Source organism: Thermobia domestica, chromosome 6 (assembly GCF_964235325.1).
Source record: "Thermobia domestica chromosome 6, izTheDome1.hap1.1, whole genome shotgun sequence".
Taxonomy (NCBI): Eukaryota; Metazoa; Arthropoda; class Insecta; order Zygentoma; family Lepismatidae; genus Thermobia; species Thermobia domestica.
In genome coordinates, this window is record NC_137459.1 from 114,303,009 (window position 1) to 114,313,188 (window position 10,180).

Below are 10,180 nucleotides of genomic sequence, written 5' to 3' on the forward strand. Positions count from 1 at the left end.
GAAGCATGAAAGCTTTAAAGATATACTAATTTGAAAGTAAAGTATCCTAAATTTTCAAACACTCAATGCTCAAGAACAATGTTCTACATGAGAAATATTCTACACGAGACTGTTGTTTGGTTGTTATACACAATGTGAGTAAACACATGTACCATTTCGACTCTGTTAATCGGGGACAATATGTAGAGCAAAGAGTCGGATCCAGCAATGACTAGTGGATGGGTCAATCCAAATGAAATCGACCAATTTCCAGGTCAAAGGCTGCTGACAAAATTTATTCATTTTTGAATTTTTTACCTAAGATTGTACCACATTTATGGAGTTGAAGACGGGCATTCATTTACTTTTAGCCGCGCAAGTTTGTTTGTGGCGGCCATTTTTTTATAGGAGCCTGAGTGTATTTTGCACTTTTCAGAGAATTCCGTTAAACGCTGTAACTTTTTAGGTTTTAAAGATAATGAGTTCAAACCAAAACCATATGAAAGATAATGGAATGGACAACACTTTATGTTCTGTTCACATTGACACGTACTTTAGAACGTTGAGAAAAGAAACTCTGAATATTGAGGTTGAAAACCTGGAAATGGCCATTTTAGTATGTACATTTTGAAGCAAAATAAATAAGATTCACCTTCAATTCTTTGTCTACATAGAGACTAGACAGTAAACAATGTCCCAAATAAGTTTCAGATCTAAGAACCTTATACTTGAGTTTTTGAAAATTTTTAAACTTTGTGAATTTTCGAAAATCGTGTATTTTCACCATCAAATATCTCAGGGAGGACAGAAGTGAAAAATCCAAAATTTGCACAAAATAGACAATAGTTATACAGTAATAAATGCATTACTGAAGTATGAGTAAAATTCCATTACTGAGACTTGAGAAGTTTCTGAGTTATAAGTTGTTGCAGTGATGTGAAATTCACGATTTTAAAAACTGACCAGATGTGCAGGTTTTGTGTTGATATAGTATCTCAGGCACACAATTTAGCTATGTTAGATCAGAAGAAGTGCAGTTAAACAGCAAGAAATATGGATATTTGCTACTTGTAAAAGAATTATTAATACCATATCATATCATAGATTTGTACCCCTGACGAAAACACAAATCAGATGTTAGAAATACTCACAATCAGATGAATTTACTGATTGCAGTACTTTAGTACTTCCAGAACATCGCGTGTCATTTGCACCTAATGATACCGTAGCCTGTATTTATGACAGAAATGGTAGATAGGGGAATTGAAGACATCAGTCAGGAAAATGGCGATCTTTTTTCCATCCCCATGGCCCAAGAACCTCTTTTAAACTATGTACAAATAACAAAATGTGGGTGCCAATCACTAAGGTTCGCCGGAAACTCACACCCACATAGTTCACAACTCCTACAAGTCGTACTTTCAATATTAGTGCTAAACTCTGTACGCAAATTGGTCAACAATTTACCTCACTGGTGTCTTAACAGCAGCGCTATAGGCAGAAAAGAAATAACAGACGCGTTTCGTTTTCTGTACAAGATATGATTCATAAATTATGCACACTTTACCCATTTAACATTACTTTCGTGTTATTTTGATTTTTGCTACAAAGTTTATATTCACTCTAATGCCGCTTCATGATATTAATTCCCAGTGAAGAAAACCCTTATAACTCAGAAACTGCTCGAGTCTCAGTGATGCAATTTTACCCACTGCACAACTATCGTCTGTTTTGTTCAAATTTGGGATTTTTCATTTCTGTCCTTCCTGACACGGGAGGGTCCCACAAGTTATCGCTGAAATCTGACTGCCACATAGCACATCTCATAGAGCATAATGAGAAATAAAAATCAGCAACATTTAAGGTGCTATGGACCAGAAGGATAGGAGCTACGGGCCTTCAAAATTGGAATATCCCAAAAATTATATCATTGAATTATTTATGTTTAAAGTAAATATCTTAGAAACCGTTAAAGTAATCAAAACGAAAGTTGTACAATATAATGAGTACAAAATGCCCTATTGAAAAGCACAAACAGTGTTGCTATAGGTGAAGCAGTGTTGCCAACTCAGCATAAAATATTTTCTTTGAAATAGCTTCATATACAAATGTGCACAGATTTAAAATGTACTATTATCTCTAAACATAACAGTGAAGTGTAGTGGTACAGTGTTGCACACTGTTGGAGCTACGTGTACTGAAAATGTACAATGGGGAAGTCTGATATGTGGCTGCAAGAGGTAATAAAGGAATCTGGGTCTCATACTATGAATTTAGTTCAAATGCATAACACTGATAGTATAACATAGAAAAATGTGAGCAGTGTCATAAAATATTGACGCATTTGAAAAATGAAATTTAGTGATACCAGTTTTATGTCCTGTGTCAGCTCCCAATATATATATATATATATATATATATATATATATATATATGACGGGACCTATAGTGTAAAGTGGGATCCGAACCATTATGAAAGAGAAAGATAAGAATGAAATGTAAGGTTATAAGTACGACAAAAACATGCTCGAGGCGGGATTGGAACCCGCGATCCCTAATATGTCAGTTGTCTAGCCTTCTAGACCACACAGCTATCCGGGCCGACTAAAAATGAAATGAGATAATAATCAAATAATTATACTATTTCCAATGTAAATGTGGTAATATTACAGTGTACAAACATAGTTATATGGTATGGAGGAGAGGAAGTAAAATAATGTGTCACTTAACACGAAAGACATAAACTAAGAGAGTACCCTTCCAAATATTGATAAGATAATCTGGAAAACCAGCTTACAGAATTAGAAAACATGTGTTTCTTTCCTCGCGTTTATCATTTTGTTTTCGTGAGTTGTCTGCTTATTCACCGGGGTTACGAAAGTGTAATGCAGATCCCTCACTTTTTTAAGTGCATTCCTTTATTATTCTCAGTTGTTACATATTAGACTTCTCTATTGTACATTTTCAGTACACGTAGCTCCAACAGTGTGCAACACTGTACCACTACACTTCACTGTTATGTTTAATGATAATAGTGCATTTTAAATCTGCGCACATTTGTATGTGGTGCTATTTCAAAGAAAATATTTTATGCTGAGTTGGCAACACTGCTTCACCTATGGCAACACTGTTTGTGGTTTTCGATAGGACATGTTGTTTTATTGTTTTGATACAAGTTTTGTTTTGATTGCTTTAACGGTTTTCAAGATATTTACTTTAAACATACATAATTCAATGATACAATTTTTGGGATATTCCAATTTTGAAGTCCCGTAGCTCCTACCCTTCTGGTCCATAGCACCTTAAATTTTGCTGATTTTCATTCCTCATGATGCTCTATGAGATGTGCTATGTGGCAATGAGATTTCAGCGACAACTTCTGGGACCCTCCCGTGTTAGTAGCATCTCAATCATGTGCGCTATGTCAGTGAATAAGTAGTACCCTTATAAGCTGCAACTTCATCAACACCTTGCAGAAGGTGATTCATATTGCAATCTGGAATTTGCTAAATAGGCCACATTGAGCAATGCATACGATCAATGTATTTACCGGGATTCGATTGTGGAAGCATTCACGACAAAGAAGAGACCCGTAGACATTCAGTTTTCGCATGGCCCACAAACAATGTTCAAGTACACTATTAATATCAGTATTTCAATATGGAAAAAGTATACTCTTCTATTCTTAAATTGTTAAAAAAAAATGCCGCTAAGATCTTCACTTGAAGACATAGAAAAAAGAATAGTCCAACGGTTACACAGAATTCGGTGCCACTGCAAAGCACCACTTCTTGGATTTTTTAAAAAGTATTTAGGGATTTTTTCAAGGTACACCTTGTCTCAAAAAGGTTGAGCGCATTCTTTACTGGTGTTTTGAGGCAATAATTTTCTAAGTCCAGCTTCGGGTATCTTCGGGAAAAAGTAAGCCAGGTTCGAACCTCCAAGCCAGCCTTTGCAATCGGGAAAAAGTTTGCAGATGTGTTTTTCTTCTTTTAAATATAATAAGACTTGTTACCAAGTGTTTAAAAAAGCAACATTGATTGAAATACTTAATGATACAATATTTCGAAACCTTTTTTTTCAATCTCAGCACATGCTTGTTTGTCATTTAGCTCTCCATACGTAATGGAACATTTAAATACGTTAAAGAATCTTTCCATATGTAAAAGAATGCTCAAAGTTAAGAAATAGAACATAATTATCGCCTGAGTACTAAAATAAAAGTCAAAGTACAACAGAAACGGCGTTTGTAATGGATATGAATGTCATAATTATCTTGAGATCCGTTATACATCGCTAGAAGGTTGTGTTAGCTCATTGGTAAGCTGTCGGATTTCAAATCTTAAGGTTGAGGGTTCGAATCCCGTCTAGGCTAATCCTTTTTTTTTAAATTATATTTTCCGCAATGCATGAAAAATTATATAAAATAATTACATTAGAATACATAAGTTGTGTATATATAACATAATCATTGCAGAACATAGTAATTATTATGTTTAAAATATAACGTCTGAGATAATTTTCACAGTAGGTCGGTATTATATAAGAGGATGTAAATACAAGTTAAGAAACTCGTTCAATAGCAATAAATAAATCATGTAGTGTATTTATTTGCAGCTATTTGTCATATAGAGGGTAATTCTCAACATTCATAATACATAATGTCATTTATGTTCTTGAAAAGTTATTCGATGCATAAACAGAAGGTATAAACAGAGAATCCAAAGTCGGAACGTTCGCAAAAAAAATTCATGAACCCCAAAGGTCACGTGAGCAGACTGGAATTGTCCTTATGAAGCATGCCACAGCAGAAAGTCTTTACATAGATTTTCAATTCAATTCCTGATATATGCTTTTGCAATGTGGAGGTGGTGATGCCTTGAGTCGCCCTCTCTCGCTCGCTCGCTCGCTCACTCTCTATTTATACAGAATATAAAAGTGGATTTATGTGTGTATTTCAACATAATTCTGATATATCTAGAGCAATTTTAACTATATTTCTTACAGTCTGGAAAAAGAGTACTGTCGGGATACATATCAAAAATGCTAGAAACGGGTCGATATTAGTATCGAATCTATAGTTTCGTGGTCGCTTAGGTGAATAGTTCTACTTTCAATTCAAGTCCAATTAAGCTTCCATTAGCACCCAGGGTGGTTACGTAGCGACATAAAGATATCGAAATCATTCGATATTAGAATCGAATCGTAAGTTTTCAGCGCCGCTAACAGTGCAGCATTTCCCATTAGTCCACATTAGTCCACATTTCACATTAGTCCCATTGCCTAGAGGGCAGCATATTTGCAGAGTGCAAAGTTTAAAACTTGAATAATATTTTAATTTTTTCCGCATGAAAAAGTTATAAATCAAGAGCAAATATACTATTTCACGAACAATCCTCTTTTACTATTCTAATATGTTTAATAATAGCATAAGAAATCTAATAGTAATTCAGAACATGTTTCACAGTTGTTATTTTTTGTTACATAGTTGTAGCTGTAGCATGTAGTGAGTGGAATTTAACTGTAATAAATTCACTAATTAACCATATTCGAATTAAGTTTTATTTTTAAGTTCGGGATGAAGGGGTGGAGAAATATGTAGTTATTGGGGGCACCGAGCTTTTCTACATTTTACTTTCAAGATCTCCATTTTTCTTTTGTCATTTGTTTCTAATAAAAAAAAGTTCAGTCACTTTTGGATTGTCATAGGATAGTAGGAGTTGGATTTTGGGATGCAGCCTGTGAGATTCTAGAGGAGCTAACTGCTTGAAAAAATATTTTTGAATCATCTGTAACATATGAAATAAGGATATGTATCATAAAAAATTGAAAGTAACTATGTCTGCGTAATCATCACGGTCAAATTGCAAAGTCAAATGAATTGACGTTTGGTATATAATCAGGCTCCATTCCCAACTGGGAAGTTACCATACGCGTGTCACTTTCATTATAATACATATCCTTAGGGGGAGTAGAAGTCCGAATTTTTGCGAAAAATTTAGTATCTTACAAGCCGTTCAACTGAGAGCTGAAATTCAACATATAACTCTTTATTAAAAATAAAGAAAATATGTACTGGCATTTTTTAAAATTATCTTTTATGAGCGGGGGGACGGGGGTGCATTTTCTATATATTGGAAATTGGTAGTGGGTTGATTTGTAAAAATAATCGAAAACGATTGATATTAGTTGAGAAAAAAATTGAGTAATGCAAACTAAAGTTCTTTTTGAATTTTATACCCACTGCTTTCTATTTATAATTGCTGAAGCTGGTGTTTAATGTATGGAGCGTTCCGAGCATAAGGCAATCAAGCCATAAAGTTAGAGAAAAATGGCCATAAAATTTGTATTCTAAACTTAATTACATGGGCATTTTCAATTAGTACGGCATGCTTAATTATATAGAAAATTAGTTTCTCTCTCTCTCTCTCTCTCTTTTTTTTTTTTTTTTTTTTACGTTGGTCTACTTTTCCTTGATTTGAAACTTTCAAATTTCACCCTATTTTCTACTGAAATGTGTCTGTAAGGCAACAAAGAAATAATTATATATGATAAATTTAAATTCATTTTAATTTGGAAGATGAGAAACACTTTGCCATTATATATCGTAAAGGTCAGACCCACCAGTATTGTAACAGAGAGGTGCTTGAGCCATTGACGGTAGAAATTCAAACTCCGATAAGTGATAATTTCACAGTCTTGTTTTATTACAAGTGTAACCTCTTTAGTCAATGGAGAGGAGGACGTGGGCCATCGGTCAGAGTTGATGTCGATGGGTTTTGGTGGGTCGGAGTTGGTCGCAATGGTTCAGAGTGGTTCATAGTTGGTGGTGGGTCAGAGTGGATCACGATGGTTGATGGGTCAGAGTGGGCCAATGGAGCATTTGGGTGGTGGGTGATAGTGGGTCATGGTGGGTCGTGGATCAAATTTTCAGTGACCCACACCATCTCTGGTTAAAATTGTACTAAAGATAAGAGGCACCGAAGATGCATGTCGGCTATTATGCTCAAATTTTGCTCATGGATAGTACTCCACCAGGAAGCAATAAATCTGAAACGGTTCACGGTATCACCTTCTAGAACTCGAGATGTAGGGGTTTGTCTGATTGGCTAAATTAAGACGTCAAGGATTTATCCTTCAACAACCAAGCTTTTTATGATCGTTTCCGTGGGGAAGTCAGGAGAACACGTGCCTAGTAATCGTAATATTGATAGTTTGCGTCCACCCCGGGTATTTGTTTTGTGTTTTTTTGATTCACCTAAATATAAACAAATCACACATATAGGCATTTTGACATATTTTGGGAGAGTAATTTTGTGGTTCGTTGGCGTTTCATCGCGTCTCTGCTGCTGGTGGTAAAGTTTTCAAAATGGAACTTGGGCCACCACGGATCGTCGCTGTGGGGCCACCAATTTCTGGCGAGAGGTCAATAGTTGACCATCTGTAGTCCACCGACGCTTACAGCTTAGAGTAATGAACGATGTCTTTGCCTTGTAGAGTTCATGACTACCGACGTCGGCAGTCAACTAGCTTTTAGTATTCCTTTACTAACCATCTATTGTTCATGTTTGTACACGGTGTTGTCATAATAATAATAATAATAATAATAATAATAATAATAATAATTATTATTATTATTATTATTATTATTATTATTATTATTATTATTATTATTATTATTATTATTATTATTATTATTATTTGTAGTAATAGTAGTATAATTGATGATAGAATAATTATTGTCTATGTATTGTCTAGGTAGGACTACACACAGGATTTGGCTCGTTTTGGTTCGACTTGACTCTAATCCGAGTCGAGTTGGAAGATATTTTTCGCGCCGAGTCCAAGAGTAGACCTCAAAGATGTCTGTTTCGAGTCGAGTCGAGTTTCAAAGAAAAGTCGTTCGTGCCCATCCCTACTAATGAGAGCTTAATCGGAGTTAAGCGAAATTGAAAGTCTCACTATTTATCTAAGCGACCCCGAAAACTATGAATCTAATATCGATTATTTTCTAGCAATCTTTTATATGTATCCCCCTCCCATTCACCATAGGTAACCCGACAGCAATCTTTTTGAAACTATAATAAATGTGGTTAAAATTACTCTAGACCAGTGGTTCTCAATCTAATTCCTATCACGATCCCCTTTTATCACACGCTCTTGCCAGCGACCCTTTTATAATTTGTTTTATAATAAGCTCGTGTGAGATTTTTAACATACCTATTTCTATAATGGTAGAATCCATTTTTTTGTTTATAGTGAACAGTGCCATGGAAAATCAGTGCCCGGGGCGAGAGTATAGTACGATGTCACCGTATATATGAGTGACGTCGACAGACTAGCTACGAAGCGCCACCATGGTTGGCACGAAGCTCAATAACATTTTCAAAATAAACCCTACCTTTCCTTAATTTTGAGCACATTTTATTACGTTTTTCCTTCTATTTTACACATGTGCACATGTACTTTCCTAACATGAGTAACACACTTCCTCCGAAATGTGTGGCCCCTTTTTTCGGCGCCCGGCACTGACAGTGGATACAGTAACTGTAATATCTATATTCCCAATGACGAAGGTGCTGGTTCAAGATGGATGTTAAACTCCTTCATTGAAGAGGCCATTAACGTATCCGATCTAAGCCCACAACTTCTTGACCAAATAATAGAATGATCATGCGACAAGTCTTTGCAACTGTTTTTTTGTAACGAAGACTTGGACAAGTTCTGCCTGATGAGGAGAGAAGAATATCCTGGTCTGGGGATTGCTGCTTTAAAAGTAATAATTCCATTTGCTATATCGTACTTGTGCGAAAGTGTGTTTTTTTATGGTAAACATTAAAACAAAGATAAGAAATCGCTTATCAGTTGAAAATGGTTTGATAATGTTCGTCATGAAGATTGAACCGGACATTGCTGCACTAGTGAAATTACACCATGCTTAGGTATCTCATTAGGTTTTAATTTTAATTGTATTTCAATGTGCAGGTTTTGTTGCATGTGTATTTTTCTAGTATTTCTATATACAGTTCTCATTAGTTTTATATCATACCTCTTTGATTTAAATTCATTTTTAAACAACTCTACTAACTAACTAACTCTATGGCCTATGGAACCCGGAGGTTCAATGCCGCGTTCACAAAAGCTCTACACTGACTTCTATCCTTAGCCAATTGGATCCAGTTTCTACTTTGTATTCTTATCTCAGCGAGATCCATCTTAATATTGTCCTCCCATCTGCGCCTAGGTCTTCCGAATGGTCGTTTTCCGATTGGTCTTCCAGTCAAGATTTTGAAAGCGTTTCTACTTTCTTCCATTCTAGCTACATGACCTGCCCACCTAAGCCTTCTAGACTTGACGACCCTAACAATGTTGGGTAAACCGTATAAATTATGTAGTTCCTCGTTATGAAGTTTCCGCCATTCCCCATTCCCGTTCCTCTTGGGTCCGAATATTCGTCTAAGGATCTTGTTCTCAAATACTTTCAGTCTATGTTCTTCCCTCAGAGTAAGCGACCATGTTTCGCAACCATACAGAACAACAGGCATGATTATCGTTTTGTATATTTTAAGCTTCAAATTTCTCGACAGAATTCGCGACGACAAGAGACTTTGAACCGAATAGTAACACGAATTCTACAACCTTTGAAAATATTCAGTAGACTTATTTTTTATTGTTCTTTACAGTGTGTATAAAAAATAAAAGTATGCTTATCAGAACAAAATTAAAAATAATATTTAAAAATAATTTCTGGTATTAGATTCTAACTATATTTATCTCTTCCGCCTATCTTCGCGATCCCCTAGGGGCCGCGACTCCCAGGTTGAGATACCCTGCTCTAGGCATACATGAGTTATGTTGGAACATACATACATACACTTTTATGTGTATAAATGCAGATAAGAGAGAGTTGAGAGAGAGCGATTAAGGAATTGCCGCTTTACTTTTGCGATTCGCGAATTTCTTGCGTGACAGTTTGGGGCTAGCTAGTTTTTTGTCTTGGACCACGATCCGATTTTCGATATGCTCTACCTAAATGCTGTAATGCGAATATTGAGAAGTTATCTGCGATGAAAGTAGCTGCAAATAAATACATTACATAACTTATTTATTGCTATTACACGATTTTTTAAATTTGTATTCAATATTCACACATAACACACCGACGTTCTGTGAATACCTCAGATGTTATATTTTAAAGATA